Source organism: Aulonocara stuartgranti (assembly GCF_965226115.1).
Source record: "Aulonocara stuartgranti genome assembly, chromosome: 13".
Classification (NCBI taxonomy): domain Eukaryota; kingdom Metazoa; phylum Chordata; class Actinopteri; order Cichliformes; family Cichlidae; genus Aulonocara; species Aulonocara stuartgranti.
Window position 1 is genome coordinate 6,854,916 of NC_138949.1, and position 18,012 is coordinate 6,872,927.

The window sequence follows — 18,012 nt, forward strand, 5'->3', positions numbered from 1 at the left end:
TACCTCTAATCCTAGATGAGTTGCCGGTGACTCGTTCAGTGCTAAGACATTGGAAAAAAAAGAAATTTCTGCCTTACACTTGTTTGCCACTGTCATCCAGACAAGTGTCAGTTTACTTCCATGTCCGCCTGAACTCACATGAAAACTTTGAAGTGAAAGCTGAAGGACAAAAGTCACGTCCACAACATCAAGATGTTACCAGTTCAGTGTTCCTGGGTGTTCCTGGGTTATCGCATTAAATAACAGCCAGAAACTTAACAGAGTTCCTTCTACTAATATGAATGTGATGGACGGCCATGGTTATGAAAAACAAAAATCACACACTTTCACATCTCCTTAACAGAACCACCCCTCACACCGCTTTGATTAAAATGTGCTTCTTTGGTTTTCAGTTCACACGATACACTTCCATCAGCAAAAATGCCGTCATATTTAGATGTTATAACAAAGTCTTTCACTTCACTTCAATTCAATTCAATTTTATTTATAGAACACTAAGTCACAACAGCAGTCGCCTCAAGGCACCTTATATTGTAAGGTAGACCCTACAATAATACATTCAGAGAAAAAAAAACCAACAATCATATGACCCCCTATGAACAAGCACTTTGGCGACAGTGGGAAGAAAAAACTCCCTTTTAACAGGATGAAACCTCCAGCAGAACCAAGCTCAGGGAGGGGCGGGGCCATCTGCTGCGACCGGTCGGGGTGAGAGAAGAAGAAGAAGACTTGTACACTTTTGTACACTTGTACAATACTGTCTTATTTTGTTTTTGGTCACACAGCACTGCAGTTGCAAGCCTGGTGAAAACCCTCACCGAGCCAACGGAAGCATCTTAAAATCACCGCTGTACACTCGTTTCCGTGACACCTGTGTGACACTGACAGAGAACAAAACAGAAAGTCACAGGGTGAGCTCGAGGTGTCAGAATATGAGTTTCATCTCTTACAACCAAGTGGACTGACGGCGTTTAGGGAGACAAAAGGTGGATTCTTGTACTGTTCACTCCGAACAGTGCTGTTTTCTGAAAGTCCAAATTTCCCAAATCTCTCCAGGGATCATTTATTAATCGGTTTACTGGAATAATCTGGCAATAGGAAAATGTTTGCTGTGTCGACAAGAAAAAAAGTGCATCAGAATTGTGGTTATAGTAATCCATCCTCAGTAATCTATTACTTCTTTCCGTACTGCTGCCCTCCTACACCAGACCAGACTGGCTGAGTCAGCTCCACTGCTCTATCACGATTCAGCCTGACACACTTTCCCTCCCTCCGTCTCTCCCCCCCAACTTTCCTTCATGAATCTCTTCATTCATCCTGAGCTGGTTCAAAACTTCCTCGCCTCTCCACTATTGCTGCGAGCCTCTTTCTGTTTCGCCTGATTGCGTTTGCTCCTTTTAAATCTCATGCAGAGATCCTGCGTCCACATACTCTACGGTTCTCTCCTCTTTTTCTTCCCCCCCAAACCTCACCATCTCTCTCCATCCCTCCCTCCCTGCTGGCTGCCTTCAGGGTAGCAGAAGGGAAGTGAATGGCTTCAGCCCTCCCAGCTGGTCCCATCACCCAGCAACCCAGAGCAAAACAAAAGAACACACACACAGAAACACACACACACACTTGCACACAAGCCTCCAAACAGACAGGCAGTGTACACACGCGCACGGGTTCACCGGCAGATGAGTCTACATGTTCTTAGACACATGCAGACAGATATGCAGATGTATGCACACACCCACACACACCCACCTTTGCCCTCACAAACTCACATCTATAAACATAGCCAGCCAGCCAGCCAGCCGTCCCCTGCAGACTCCCACCCATCATCCTTTCGTCCAGTCCCCCACCCATCACCCATCGTCCCCTTCTCCCCTCCCCGGCACCTTCTCCAGACACCCAGTCCTTTGTCCACATTCTGCTCGGCACATACACACAAAAAAGACATATTTGGGGGAAAACAGATGAACATGTGTTGACCCCCCTGCTCCCCTCCCACAAAAAAGAAGTCGACACAAAGCACATTCACACACATGCATAAAAATTGCGTTTGAGCAACAAAACAGAGCTCAGTTGTTATCTCAAACTCTGTAAGTAGTCTTGTAGCAAATCACAGCTCCAGAAACCTGCATGATCATGATGTGTGTGTGTGCACTTTAAGCCAAACTGCCAGACATCCTCTGCAATATATCATAAGTGTGCAGGTCGGCGCATTCCAGCAGATATGTTGTGATTACGTCTCTGACTACTCTGTTTGTTTTTCCACTGCCTGATTCTTCTGCCTGGCCTTTCATAGTTTCACCGGATGACTTCTTACAAACCCCAGAGAAGAACTAGCAACTTAAATGCGCCTCTGTTAGAAATGAATATGATGCAAGCAGAATACAACTCAATGGGAAATCAGCTTTTATCATCAGTGAGATTTTTGTTGTCATGATCAAAGTTAACGACAAAGTCAGGGTCACTTAATATCTGATCGTGGCCATGTTAACCCACCAGGGGGCCCTGAGTAAAATGTTCTTTTCAGAGTTTTAATGTAAAAAAGTGTTTTATATGTGTAGTCGTCGTAAATATATGGATCTACAAGGTTAGTGCATGTTTATAACTGTTCTACAGCACACCATCTACAACTGTACTGATGCTGAGGTGGGATCACAGTTGAACTGTGTTTTACACACAAGCCAAAACTTAAGGTGAACAGATGAAGTGAACAACAATAATTACACAATAAAACTGGTCCAGGATACCCACGTGATGGCGTGTGAATAGTTGTTCCCTGTGCTGGATGTGGTAGAAAACAGGCACATATAAAGGACCTGAGTCACAAGAGCCGTGTCATCATGACCATCTGATCTGAGCAACTCTGAAGCCCAACTTGGTAAGCAGTAGTCACAATCCACCGACAGAACAAAACATAACATAATAATGACAGGGAGGGTTTTGCTACTTGAAGACTTTACCGTTTCCTTTGAGTTAAATGAAAAGCATTTCATGCATGATCTGCAAGTTTCATTCTGAATCTGCGTGCTATGTCAGCAGCATGGCGGTGCTCAGGTCAGCACTGTTGCCTCACGGCAAGAAGGCTGTTGGTGCAAACTCGCCTTGGTTCTCCCCTGATATAGCTGCGAGCTTTTAGGAAACACAAAGGACCGACATTCAAGCTGAAACATTTCCCTGACTATTTCGCATCTACACCGGGCGTGGAAGTAGATTAAGTACGGCTGGGAATTTTACCCAGGTGTTGATCCACCCTTTAGTGTGGATGGCTGTAAACTTGCACCTTCATAAAGCTGAGGACTAATGGTGTCAATGAATCATGTGACACTGATAATAATGGAAAGATGTTCCTGGCTCCTATACATTTTTGGTTGCTGAGCTGGTTAGCAGTTGACACAGAAAGCCCCTTGCTGTACTGACTTGTATCTGCAACAATAATTCGAAAGTACCGATAAACATTTAGTGAAGATGGGAAATTGTTCTGACCTTCAGGGTGACGCTTTACAAATCAATGCAAGCTCCATGGTCCATTAATGGAGATGTCTTGAACTTCATGCAACTGATAGGTGTCTAGGTCACAATGAAACCCATGCCCAGTATTTCAGGTGGACTCCATATATGGGCAGACTGTCAAAACAGGTAGTAGTCTTTCACAATGAGTCAGCAGTCAACACAACTCATTTACCGCCCTATGATCTGTATGAGCACACCCTAAAAAAACCCCAAGAGGAAAACTGGGGTGATGTGCGACATCAGATGTGATTCAGTCATTTACTTAATGAGGCTGAATGAAAAGAAACACATGCACACTCACTCAGCTGTCTGGTAACACCAAACCAGAAGCAGACACAGCATTGAGGACGTAGACGATAATATTTACATGAGATGGAGCTAAAAGTTGGATGTTGACCTTGAAAAGAAAGGTTTGACCAGATAAATCGGACTCAGACTATTTCATGGCATATGAAAGTTATTTTCAGAGCTTTGAGAGTTTCCTTGTCTTTCCCAGTGGATCTCGTTGTGCTTGGTTTTCATGACTCATCATCGCTCAATATGAATACGAATGAATATTGAATATGGAACTAGTAATTACAAATGTTTATATAAGAACTGAAAAAAAAATGTCCTCCATATTTTTCTACAAACCTCTACAAACCTTTAAAAAGGCTCAATCAGGACAGGATCTTATCGTATATCCCATTTTTTCCATTTTCTCTTTTGTCCAAAACATGAGCACACAAACACATTAGCTGCAGAAAGCCAAAGCAGCTAATTATAGTGGACAGGTCTAGCAGGGGGACTAGAATAGAGCCGTTTGTGCAACAAAATAAAATCTGTCTTCATAAAATCAGGGGGAATGCAGTCAAAGCAATGACTGGAGGGGGGAAAAACACACACACGCACAAAGAACGGCCTGCTAAATATTTAGTTTAACTTTCTCCTTCACCATAGCAATTGTGAGCCAAACCAAACCTGTAAGAAAAATGCTTTGCTTCCAACCTTCTTCAGCCTAAACCGCTGAAACAAACAAACTACCACAGAAATGAAATGAAGTGAGATGTTTTGGAAGCACCACAACATGGAAAATCTGAGAATGTGAGCTGCTTCTTGAGGCATGGGAATGTTAAATAGGAAGGGAAACTGGGGAAAATGACTTGACTGAATAAAACCAAGACTAATCTGGTTCAATCCTGTCCGAGCACACTGTTCATGCACAGTTCTGGCAGCAACTCTATAGATAGATAGATGTAAGGAGGACTCTTCCATCTCTAGTACTGTACAGTTGGCTGGACAGCTCTGTTCACCCTGCACACAACAGAGCAAAAAATGTAAAAGAAAAAAGGGTGGAGGTGGGTTGCAAAGTGGCTTGCAGAAGGAAAGCAGGATAAAGCAGCTTAAAACAGCACCCCCTATATGCCAAATATAAGTGTTGCTGATTGTGACTGAGCTTGATTTCATGGCCTAGCTGAATTAACCACCAGTTTACCACCAGTCAGGCTCAATCCAGTCCACCGGAGACCAATCCAATCGGTTGGGGTTGGGCTAATCAGTGTGGTTTGACTCATCTTTAAAGTGTCCACTTCAGCCCAGTCCAAACCAGTATGTCCCAGTCTTGTCTACAACAGTCTTAATCAAATCCCTTTGTGGCAATCTGGCCCAGTAAACTGGCCCAGCACCAGTTCCAGCAGTAAACACGAGGAAACACAATACAAGCCAGAACAAACACCTGATGACACACAAACGCACACACACACAAACTGTCCTTATTCAGCAGAGGGATGTGTTTGCTTTCCTCCTCATTAATTATTGAAAAGAAAAATCCATCCAATAGCTACGAGTCATGAAAACCAGCTTCTGCCACACAGACACAAAAACACACAAACACACACAAGCAAACCTAAAACACGATATGGCTGCGGCCCAAGCTGAATGTTGATATTAATTGCAGGCACAATTCCACAGTCAACACAGTTTAAAATCAGGTGATTATTGTGACCTGTCGTGATGCAGGTGTCCATTTAAAACCAACCACATGGTTAATTATCCAAACAGTAACGCAGTTTCAGTTTTACTATTAGCAGAGAAATATTGGACAGCTTAGAAAAGCAGGGAGAGCTCATGTGAAATTCTTTGCAGCAGATACCGTCCATCCACGCAGCCACTGATTGGTTTTATCACACTAAAGCACGTCTTACAGCGCTCCCAGATATTTTTAGACATCTAAATTGAGAGATGTGAGGCTAGGATGCTGCATGGGGTCGAACCGACAGGTGCGTACTCATGATCAGAAACAAAAACAACGGGATTTTAGTTATTGTAGTTCGGCCAACTTATCACGGTCAGCAGTTGGAGCTGCAGCAGTGGCTGTGACACACAACACACAGAGGCATTAAGCAACATAAAAAAGGATAACAAAATTTTTAAAAAGCTGGCTGAGAATCATCAAGTTTTGAAGTTTTCTTCAGTTTGTCAGTAACTTAGCGACAACCAGCTTTGTTTCTCCAGGAACAACTACCAGCTGGTGCCAAAAAATGTGAAAGGATAAAAAAATAATACCAGTAACAAAAACAGATATGAGAAAAGCATTAAGTGGCCAACTAGCAGGTAAGGACCTTAATCCACTAAACAATGTGAGACATGCTGCAGAATAAGACCGCTTTCCTGCTTTTCACTTGTTTAAAGCGTTCGCCTGACCAGCTGCGTGAGTTTGCTACCCAAAGGATACGCTACTGGCTTCCACACGAGTTTTAAATTATGGCGTTACACACATCATCATTCAGTCAAATGCCCAAACAGTAATCTCTCCAAATGCTACTCTGCACCACTGACACAGATATCAGCCTCCTGAATGGCAGCCAAGCTGACACAGCACTGTATAACAAAGTATATAATCATTAGGCCGTAATCATACAGTGACTGGAAGCCAAATATCCCAGTATCAGGGCTGGCATGTTAATGCTCCCTAACTGATTCGACTCATTTGCCATGCTGATTTGTTGTCCAGTTCCAGCTCAAAGCTTTCTGCAACCCTGTGTTACTGATCGTCCTGTAGGCTAGTGAGAGGAGGCTACAGCCGGTTAACAATACAGAGTTTGTACGCACTTTTAAAGAGAGTGTATATACTTAGCATACCCTTGTAATATCTTATGTTTCAGGAGGCAACGTGCTTTTAATGTCTCAGCAAACACTTTGAGTGAACACATAACATCTCAGCACACACCTTTGCAGATGGAGACTGAATGATTAACGAAATGTTTAAAGTACGACTGAACAATGAACACAGTCCTGCTCAACAGACATATTCATCTGCCAGACTCTCACAAAAACACAAATAATATAAATTGTAATTTAACTTGTTTGAAGATAGGATTCAAAATCTTAAAAGGTGTGTTTTGATATCACACAACTGTGTAGGTTTCACATTTTGGTGGAAGAAGATATGTGAACCTATATACATTTGAATTAAGGTTCATATAATTATTTATCATGGCGCTGATTATCGTTTTAAAATACTCTTACCTGGAGCCAATAAAATTCAGCTTACATACATCAAGTTCCTTAAAGGTCAGCTCACTGATTCATTGGCCAAAAACTGACAAAAAGTCTTATACCTGCAAATTTCTTAAAGCACTTTTAAAAAGAAAATACAGCAGTCTTTCTTTAAAAGTAAATACCCAGAGAGTGAGCTGCCTGGGTGGAGGTGTCCGCCCTCTGAGACCTTCTTGTTGCTATAATGCATCGTCCTTCACTGGACCATCTTTGATTAATTTGATTCAAGCCCATCATGTTTTCTTCCTCTTCTTCTCATTTCCTAGTGTATACGTAAATGTCAACAATGCAGTACTTCCGTGTGCTCAACCCTAACAGCCACCATCGCATGATCATGGTCAGAAAGTCCAACGTGGGCACATGGAACTTATTTCTCTCATCATTGCTGTCATCATCGACACGTATCACACACTCACAGAAGAAGCGCCCCCAACCCCACTCCCCTCATGACTCCCCTCTATGGTCTCTGCAGTTTCCCCAGGAGAATAATGCAGCTGACACAGAGCCCAACACACTCAGTCTCACTCCACAGCCTACAAAGTCCAAATCTGCTGCTAACAACTTGGTGCTACAACCCTCAGGCAGAGCCTTTGGACATGACTTACACCTATTCAATGTGGCTGATCTCTCTCGCTCTGACTTTGAACAGTTAGTCTTCGTTAAACAGCTGACTCCAGTCATTCCTATCGTGTTTTTCTTGCTATTAGCTTACTGGCCAGGTCATTGCAGTCCTCAATAACTTTCAGCTACAGCGAGTCTCTCGTACTGCAGATGAATCAACTTCAACTCCAGCATCATAACCTGCAACTTTATGGCTTTGGTTCTGTTCTTGAGCTCCACTGTGAGCAACAGCACTGCTCTAAGCAGAACCGGCAGCAGGTGGAGACCTGCTTTATGTTAACAACAATGACTACAGAGACCAGCTGCTGTCCAAAATGTTGGCTTTGTTGTCCATAAGAAACACACTTGGGAGACAGAATACTAATAATTTATCACTTGTCCCGAGTTCTTGGTTAATAAATTACTTCTATCTGAGAACCTCAAAGGTCCGCTGCTGTGGCTGTAGGAGAGTCTTGAAATCTATTATGATGTAACTGGAAATGGAACTGGCGATCTTAATCCTAGACCAACGGTCACCAACCTTTTTTGCGCCACGGACTGGTTTATGTCCGACAATATTTTCATGGACCAGCCTTTAAGGTGTCACGGATAAATGCAACAAAATAAAACCAGTACAAGTACCAAAAAAAGAAGATTTATTCATAACACACGGGAAAAGACCCAGAGAAACCGAGTTAATTATGAAACCGATTAAAAAATGATGCTAAAAACTGATTTTAAAAAAAACCCTGAAGACCATGAATTTCACACCCCAGCCTCAATTCTTGCTGCCCGGTACCAAACGACTCATGGACTGGTACCGGTCTGTGGCCCAGGGGTTGGGGACTGCTGCCCTAGACCATAACCTTCTAATCCAGTAAGAGTCGCGGAGTGAGTCGTGCATTCAGGAAACAATGTGTGCTCAAAAGCGGGACCTGTTCGGATATTAGGTTATTTTTGCACTCTACTAGAGCAGCTCTGAAAAATAATAATTTACAATATCGAGGAGATAGCCCTTCAGTTCATCCCCCAGCTAAAATAATCAGTTTTTAGCTCCTCCTCCCTTTAAGCTCCCTTTATTCTGCCCAGCAAAAGATTTGAACAGGAAATGGGCGGAGCTGTGTGCCAGAGATCACCATATTAGGGATATCCCTTTTTTGTGACATCACACAGACCATAAGTTTAAAAAAGCTGTCTGAAATACAACATTTAGAGCAATCTCAAGTATGAGCTTCTGGCTAACAGGGATTACCTGCACTTACACTAACCTCATTATCTGAAACCTTAGGCATATCTAACATGAGCGGCCACAAACAGCACAATAGGTCCCCTTTAAAAAGAATATATTTATAGGACACTTGACTAAGGTGTTTACTGTACAACATTTTCTGATCATAATCTTTTCATTTCAGACGATCATCGCACCAAAAAAATTGTAGAACAGTAAACTAGTTCTGAAAAACATGCTGGTATTCATGCAGCATGATGAACCGAGTGTGTCAGAGTCGACCGCATTACGTTAGCATCGAGCAGCATTCTCGCTGTCTTACAGAGTAGGAGGAAGAGTGTGTGTGGGAGGGGGTATTCCAACTGAGTACATGATGTAACTCAGCGTAGTATACAGGTAGTGGAGCAATGAGTCAGTGTGCTAGGGGATGCAACATGATAACCTCCCAACGAGTCAACATCTGTGCAAGCGGCTCAGTTAGGAGCTCCTTATTTTCTCAATGGACACTGGAAATCTGCTCTTTACATCTGTCTGTCTTTCTCTGAATGCAGTTGTTGCTCCTGTTAAGAGGCCTGCTCTGCAAATGCTCCTTCTCTGACATCTGATCCCCTCAGTCGTGTGTGTGTGTGCGTGTACAGTATGTGTCTCCGATCTCTGCTTGTTGCGTCTTGTTTCCTGAGGATCTCTGAATCCAGCACAATGCTCCCTCAGTTATTAGATCCTAAGTGCATTGCGGTGCACGTCGTAAACATGCTGTAAGCGTAGCAGAAAACAACACCGACGCTGGTGTAATGCTGTAACACAACGTGCTTTTACCACGAGGTCTGTTCTGGGAGTTAAAATACCGCCTCGAGTTACAGTATTTTGTCTCACGACATTTCAACGCTAACTCTTGCACACAGACAAGCCCCAACGTTAAACCACCCCCTGATTTTTAAAATTCTCCTCCCATGCTGCTAAAACAGCTCTGACCCATCAGCACATGGACAAGAGACCAGTGGGCACGTTCTGTGGCGTCTAGCACACAGACGTTCCCTGGTGCCTGTGACATTGGCAGGAGTTAAAAACACAGGAATGGGGGGTGTTTTGAGGTTCAGGGAACATCTGCGGCTGTCCTGTTGGTGGATGGTGGATGGATGGTGGATTCAAACCCAGGGCCTTATTGCACCACCATGTTGCCCCTGCTCTGTTTGGCAAATATGAAATTATTCCACCACTGAAATTCTTGTCCGGTTTTCTTTCCTGAACATTTCCTGACTTTACAAGATCTCAAAAGATAAGAAAAAAAGGCATGCAGCATTCACACAATGAAGCCTTTATCGCAGCTTTACACATTCCCACACTACAAACTTGAAAAGCACATCCATGCCAATAAAAGCCTCTTAAACACATCAAAGTATCAAATATCTAAAATAAAATCTCCTACGATTGCCACTCTTTCTCCCTGTAATGTTGCACAGTTGATCTGTTGGTTTAAAAACATTAAAAATAAAGTTGTATCCGCGTCAACATGTGAGAAAGAAAGAAGGAATGAAACAAGAAAAAGTTGCTGTTTGTTTGAATAATGAAAAAGAGGTCAGTGCCTGAAGGGGCGGGGCGATGGTGAGCGCGCTGTTCAAAGTAAAAGCACTAAAAACAAAAATGCAGAGCTGCTACACAAACACACACACGACTGCTGACTGTGGCGATGGAATGAATGGTAAGGCAGCAAAATGCAAGTGTGTGTCTGTGTGTGAGTGTGCGTGGACAGCAGTCAAACACTTACATCACACACAAGCGCTGCCACCATGAAACGCAGCAACAAAAGAGAGACGTTTTCATTACAGCTTGACAATCTGTGTCGAGTATGTTTATATCTGTGTGTATATAAAGGATGTTGAAGGTCCTAAAGCGTGCACTGGCCCTTTAAGATGATCTTCACTACATCTGCTGAAGGTCATTAAGCTTAACACCAGAAATATTATGGAACAGCTTGAGATTAGTTCTTAAGATTGAGACTTTCAAATTAGTAAATCACAGGAAAAGCACGGATGGGCATTTTCATCAGTGTCATGACCACATTATGACTTCCTTAAAAAAAACAGCAGCCACTGATTTGCCTTTTAGATATAGCTAATATCTGTTTGCATGAAGATTAGGCTTCTAATAGTCTCCAAATGTTTATATTGCTGCATAGCTACACCTCAAACAAAGACATTACAGGGACACTAAAGGACTGAGCTGCAGCTTCCCCCACTATTGAAAAACATGCTCGGTTAATACTATAATGACTGTGACAAAGCATTTACAGAGAACTATGTTAGCAGAGATATTTGCTATCTGCAGAGTTTGTCAGATTGATGGTTTTTATGCCTTTTGTGCAAAAGTACATCAGTCTAAATCAGGGGTGTCGAACTCCAGGCCTTGAGGGCCGGTGTCCTGCAGGTTTTAGATCTCACCCTGGGTCAACACACCTGAATCAAATGATTAGTTCATTACCAGGCCTCTGAGAACAAGACATGTTGAGGAGGTAGTTTAGCCATTTAAATCAGCTGTGTTGGATCAAGGACACATCTAAAACCTGCAGGTCACCGTCACGCGAGGCCTGGAGTTCGACACCTGTGGTCTAAATACTACAATACCCATGACCTCTAGGAGCCAGTGCTGTGGAGAGGGAGCCAATTACAGCTGCTTAATTTTATCGCATGAGATTAAAAAAAATTCAAACTGATTTTGATACACAGACTTAATTTCCTGACAGAATCTGAAGAACCCAGTTGTTCTTGTGGAAATGCAAATAAGGATTTAAGTTAACTTTCTTACCAGGAAGTTTTATTTGCACAACCTTACACTGTTGACTTTTTTTAATTAAAAAAAATACTTTGTAACACCATTGTTAATGGTTTGATGATTGAATCAGATGATTTTGATGGTAATCCAAGCTGTAGAGGCGCTCCAGCTATGAGTCACCTTACATTTTCTGTGGGAGAAATGAATGGGACTTTACTGCTGGATCAGGATTGCCCAAAATAGCAGCCACCACTTTGCAACTCTATAGCAACAGTGAGGCAGATCAAGATAAGCAAACTTTAAGTTCTATGGTAACACTGCAATGAAAAGCACTCTGTGAGTGCCTTCATTGATCCATTTCATTTGTAATTTTTGCAGTTAGAGCTTATAGTTAGCTTTCCAAGACAAGGAAATGATCTGTGGGTGCTGAAACTGATCATAGCCAATATTTGCTTGCTGAGACGTAGCTGATATGAGCGGGAGTCCAGGATGGCATTCAACAAATGGCAGTTTATGCCCACAACTGCAGGAACATGATCTGCCCCCCTGCCTGTTGTCTGACTGACCAGTGAGCTCCATCCACCCTCCAACCTGTTCAGGCTGAGTGAAACACGTTCCATATTACCAAGCTTAATACAGCATTTATGCACACAGACTTTTGGCATAAGGTCAAGGGTTCACAGGATAACCCTGCTTACTGTATAGGGGGAAAGTAGAGGGGATACCTGCTCCCTGTTAGAGCCAGCACAGTGCAGTGGAGCAACGCCAGTCTTGCTGAGGGATTATTGTGTGGTGATGCTATCATCACAACCACTCTCCCACTGTCTATTTATAGTTCACAGAGCTCTCCCTCCCTCTCTCTCTCTCTCTCTCAGTCTCTGTCACATTCTCCATACTGAATGCCAAATGCATTAAAAGCAGAAGGTCAGGAAAAACAGAACCACTAACCAGTACTTAGCGGTTTGAGCCTCAGAAACAAGTACAACACCTGTCCTCTGTCTTACACAGATTTGTACCCTGAGGTTTGCAGACTTCTTATGTTCACTTCTATGAGGCCAAGAATGCAACTTTCACCACTGGAGATTATGACACATTTGTAGGTCAAGATTTCTGCAGCTGGGAGCCAGTTTAGCTCACAGGGTGAGCAGGTGATGCTGCAAGGCTAAACGTAGCAGCCTGAGTCTGACTCCGACCTGTGGCCCTTTGCTGCTCGTTTTCCCAGGTCTCTGCCTCTTCCTGTCTACTCTTCTACTCTTGACATGAGGACAGTCAAAGAATCCTAAGTTTGAAGTGTATGGAAGAATTACAGTTGACCAGATCTGACTAGTGATTATATCCTTTTCTGATCTAACCTGTTAACATATACCAGGTCATTAGTTACCCATGTTGTGTTGCAAGTAAGGGGTAGAATTTGTGTTTGGATACCATACAACCCCAAGAAAGAATTGTTTGCCTGCTTGGACAGCAGGAACATCTTTTAGTTTCTTAACATCCACAGAGTCACCGCTGACCTGTTTAGGGTTAGAGGTAGGTTCACACCTTCCTCTTTAAATGGAACTTTACCCCAGTAGAAATGCATATCATTTTTTATGTAGCATGTGGCTTAAAGGGAACCCTGACCCCATCCCTGAGTGGCTTGCTGGATATAAAGAGGCAAAGTTCATTTCCATAATGACTTAAAACACCTGAACAGATAAGTGTCCAGAGGACTTTCAAGGTAGCCGCTCAGTGGTGAGACTTGCTTCTGGAAGGGCTTTGCATCTGTTCAGTGTGGCTACTGAAACGTTTTTGGCCCAAAGCGACTCCAGATTTGATCATCAAGGTAGCTTTTAGCAACATGGTGTTATCTTTACTGTGACGGTCAGGTTCATGATTATACTAGATCAGGTATTTCTGCTTTTTAGTGTACTGCAGGATTGTAAGTACAGCAGAGTCTTGAAAGTAGGGAAAGCGACAGCTCATGCTGGACGGTTTGCTGATTTTGCCTGCCAGACGGGCCACAGTGTCTGAGACCCAGGCTGGGAACACTGAAGAACCACAGCACCTTAATCTGGATTAGCTGCTGAGTTAGAGGCCTGGATGCTTGTGTAATCCCTTTGCCAAAGTTCCACCAGCCAGCCCCGCATTGGCCATTTGACGGCAGGAGTGTTCATTCAGGCCGGTCAGCCCGGGCTGCACTCAGATATGAAGGTCTATGCTCCTAGTGAGCAATGATGATTTAAAAAACCCAATAAACACGATCCTAAACACGCGTTTCTTCCTTCGGTTTGACATCGACGGCACATAAATTATAAGTACATGTGTGTATGAAGTCCAGGCACGAGGGAATACTGTGCCGCACTGGAGCAGCGCAGCAGCGCAGCGCGATCTGCCTGTCAGTCAGTCAGTGCTGGTGTGTGAGAGCTTAAAGACAACTCGGTTATATAATGAAGGCAGTAGCAGAACAGCAAATGAGCGCTGATTCTGTGTGAGCGTCAACTGAGAACACCGCGGTGAGTTCCTCCAACTCCAGAAGAATCAGATCTCCCTGAAAGCCCTTTAAAACTATACCCCCCCCCCCCCCCCCCCCCAAAAAAAAAAAAGTTCCTGTGCTCCCTTCATGATTAAGAACTTGAAGTGACGAAGTGACGCCTTTTAATTATGGTAAATGGCCTGTATTTGTATAGCGCTTTACTAGTCCCTAAGGACCCCAAAGCGCTTTACATATCCAGTCATCCACCCATTCACACACACATTCACACACTGGTGATGGCAAGCTACATTGTAGCCACAGCCACCCTGGGGCGCACTGACAGAGGCGAGGCTGCCGGACACTGGCGCCACCGGGCCCTCTGACCACCACCAGTAGGCAACGGGTGAAGTGTCTTGCCCAAGGACACAACGACCGAGACTGTCCAAGCCGGGGCTCGAACCGGCAACCTTCCGATTACAAGGCGAACTCCCAACTCTTAAGCCACGATCGCCCGTTAAACTTTTTAAACACGCAAAAATTACAATGAGCGATGTTTCATTTGTCAAACATAGGCCGATTTCAAGAGCATCGTCATTTCACACGTAAAACACATCTGCGCGCTTGACCTGTTATGCATTATCGTTCAGCAGCATGTTCGCTCCATAAATCGCTATTTTTCCAGTGAAGTTTGGCGCTGAACTGTCTACGCGCGTTATGATCGTGCGTAACGGGAATTCCACGCTGCGCTTTTCCACTTCTGACAGCCTCTGCTGATGTACACAGGCAACGTACTTGCTCCTTCTTTGAACCAGTTTATGATGGGTTATTGTTTTTTTCTTACAATGCTGAAAGCTACTTGTGGAGATGTTTAAGGTGTTAAAGATAAGAAGACTCATAGAGATGGAAACATAAACACAAAAATACATCACTTACAATCACAACCAAGAGGAGCCCCAGACAGCGAGTGTCTGTACAAGAGTTCATGATGCAGTTTCAGACACTCACCCTGTATGGCAGATCCGTCCAGCACGGTGCTGAAGTAGAAAAATGGATTTGAAAAAATGGACTCTGAAGCTTCTGTGATGGGAGAAAGGTCACACGGCCAATGCCGGGATGTCTAATTTCTGTTCTACCTAAAATCTGGTGGACTACGTACGGGCTCAGTCCAACGTCTCCAATGTCACACAGACCGCCGCCAATGCGAAGTCTTGTAATATCAGCCAGCCTCGTGCTGCATTCAAGTGTCATGGGACAAATAATATTCTTTGAATTCTGCTCCTGAACGAAAAGAAATCACTCAGTGTGGAGGTTCAGTTGCCTACGAAAGCCTATTAAACATATTATACATGTGGTTCATAACACGGAGATGTGTTTTGTAAAATTCGCCATGTTTCAGTCTGACTTTGAGTCTGTTTATCAGTCGTTTGTTCCTGAAGTCCGTGAACGCGTCACACTTCGCTCTGTGACAGACATGTCGTGCAGTGACTCAGAGCTGAGTCACTGTTTCGTGTCCCGCCCACACAGCGGTGGCGGCCAATCGCGCCTGTGCGGAAGCGGGTACGGCGGCGAGGAGTCACGCAGCCCTCAACAGTAACTCAGTGTGCAGTTTAAAGGGACGCCAGCCCCGTACACACACCCACCCTCACTCCAAGCTCCCGCTCCGTCCACGGAAATCGTTCCCATTGACCATTAAAGGCAGGTGGGTGGGAGCGCAGGGGACACATTCACATAAATATAAAGAAACATGAAGGATGATTTCTGAGTCAGTGAATTCAGACCAAAGACTGACTTGCATTGGCCACAGTCTGTGAAATCTATGGATGACATGTATCCTCCCAGTTTGGGGGGGGGGAAACAGATCTTGTTGGTCCAGATGAAACTTAATGCTTAATGCTTAACGTGCCCTGTGGAGCACCTTTTTCATTTTTTATTCCTAAATTCTGACCTGAGCAGGTAGCTCCTGTCCATTTATGCAGCTCTTGGTGGAAACCCTCTAAAAGAAAAGTGTCAGTGTGTAGAGAAGACTGTAAGCTAAGAACCAAACCCTCAGAATATAGTTGGATTTGAGCATTTAAATGGGGCTTTCACAGTTGACGGGTCGTGGTCAGTCTTCATTCTGCCTGGCTACAGGTTGGGGAAGGTGCAGGCGTCCTGCAGACTAGAGATGATACTTTGTGTGTCATAGGTAGGAAGACATATCACGGCCATCTGATGGTCGAGGTATAAAACCACTGTCACCTCTATTTCTTATATGAAATAGCTCTTTCACGCAGGAGCTACTTTGGAGAATGGACTTCATTTTTGCTGTCGTTACTGAGCTGCTTCTCCTAGAGTGTTGAAAGATATCCGTGGACATGCCTGATTGCACTCCACCCTGCTGGATCCCTTACGGGGCCTCATGCAGCTGGCTTTGGCTGGGAGATAATATCCTACTGTGTGCTGGCAGCATCACTGAGAGGTTAATCTTCCAAAACTGGAGTTTTACCCCATAAGATTGTTGTAATTCTCTTTTTCTTCCCATATCCATCTCTTTTGTATCTACCTGATATTTCTGTCTGATGTCATAGAGTTTGTAGCGGCTCAGTTCTTCTGATGCTTGCCTGTTTCTGGGCTTCTTCCGCATAACAATCGGGGACTTTTACCTGACAGTCTTTGTCGTAACCCTGCAGAGGTCTTAGGGAGAAGCATTTAGTCCTGGGAGTTGTTCTGCATGGTGCACTTTGGTTGTGTGCCGAATGTTTTTGCTGGTCTGCAGCAGTTTGGGAGCTGTCAAGGATCTTCTGAAGCTACACTAATATATTTTTCTACAAGGACTTCTTCATCATTAACGCCCCTGTGTTAGCGCTCTCAGCACTGCTTAGTAAGGCTCTGAGGACAAGTATGAGTGGCCGACCATAGCAGGTAGTTTCTGGAGCAGCGTTTAGTTTCACTTTCCCACTGTAGAGTGATGATTTGTAGACAGCAATGAAGCTGGAGGCAGTTTTACAAATATGTCTGTGGAATAAAAACTGAACTGTAAGCTAACTGGGCCACACAGTGGCACAGCGATTAGCACTGTTGCCTCACAGCAAGAAGGTCCTCAGTTTGATTCCACCATCTGGCTGGTTCCTTGTGTTAGGTTAGGCTGCTTAGGTTAACTAGAGATTCTAAATTACCCATGAGTGCAAATGGTTTTAGCCCTTCGATAGACTGGTGACCTGACCAGGGTGTACCCTGCCTAGTCCTATGGTAGCTGGGACAGGCTCCAGCACCCCCACGACCCTAGTAAGGATAAGTGGAAGAAAATGGACGGATCTAAACTGTGGTCTGACCAGCAACCATAGTTATCTGACTGTTAGTGAGCTGAAAAATGGTTAAAAAAAAAAGCTTTGCCACTCAGTAACTGGTGCTCCAACGAGTTTCTGACTTCACCTATTTCACTTCCTATAAAACTGACAAGAAACAGAAATAGCAGTGGGATGCAGTTCAAGTAATACACGATCATTTTGAACTCTCAAATTCAAGTCAGCGCTTCATTTTTAGATTTGTCTGAATGAAAACACACACACACACACACACACACACACACACACACACACACACACACACACACACACACAATTGGACAGTATTAGCGTTGAACTTCTAAAGTGTGAGATGTGTGGAAAATAACTCTGGATTTCTGTGACATCTACTGGAAATGTGAAGGAACTGCATTATAAATTTCTTTTTGTTTTTATTGCCCCAGACCAGTATAAGTAATCATCAACCACAACAGTGTAGCTGTTATTGTTTTCACGTTGTCAGTGTGTGTATGTGTGTGACATTAAAAAAAGCCCTCTGAAAGTCCTCAAATGTGCCTTTGGAGTGTTTAATGCAGCAGTACCCAGGAGACAAACACGTGAAAAAGCCCCAAACTCTTTAGGGAGAGCTTCTGAAACTA

General features: G+C 43.8%; 1 protein-coding gene across 1 annotated transcript in view; it reads right to left on the reverse strand.

The window, feature by feature from the left end:
• sertad2b (SERTA domain containing 2b) overlaps positions 1-15,279 on the reverse strand; it is a 43,021-nt gene extending 27,742 nt beyond the window's left edge. The window contains exon 1 of the mRNA XM_082556960.1: positions 15,096-15,279. The gene's annotated coding sequence lies outside the window, so the exon portion shown is untranslated. The remainder of the gene's footprint in view (positions 1-15,095) is intronic.
• Positions 15,280-18,012: the final 2,733 nt, after the last annotated feature.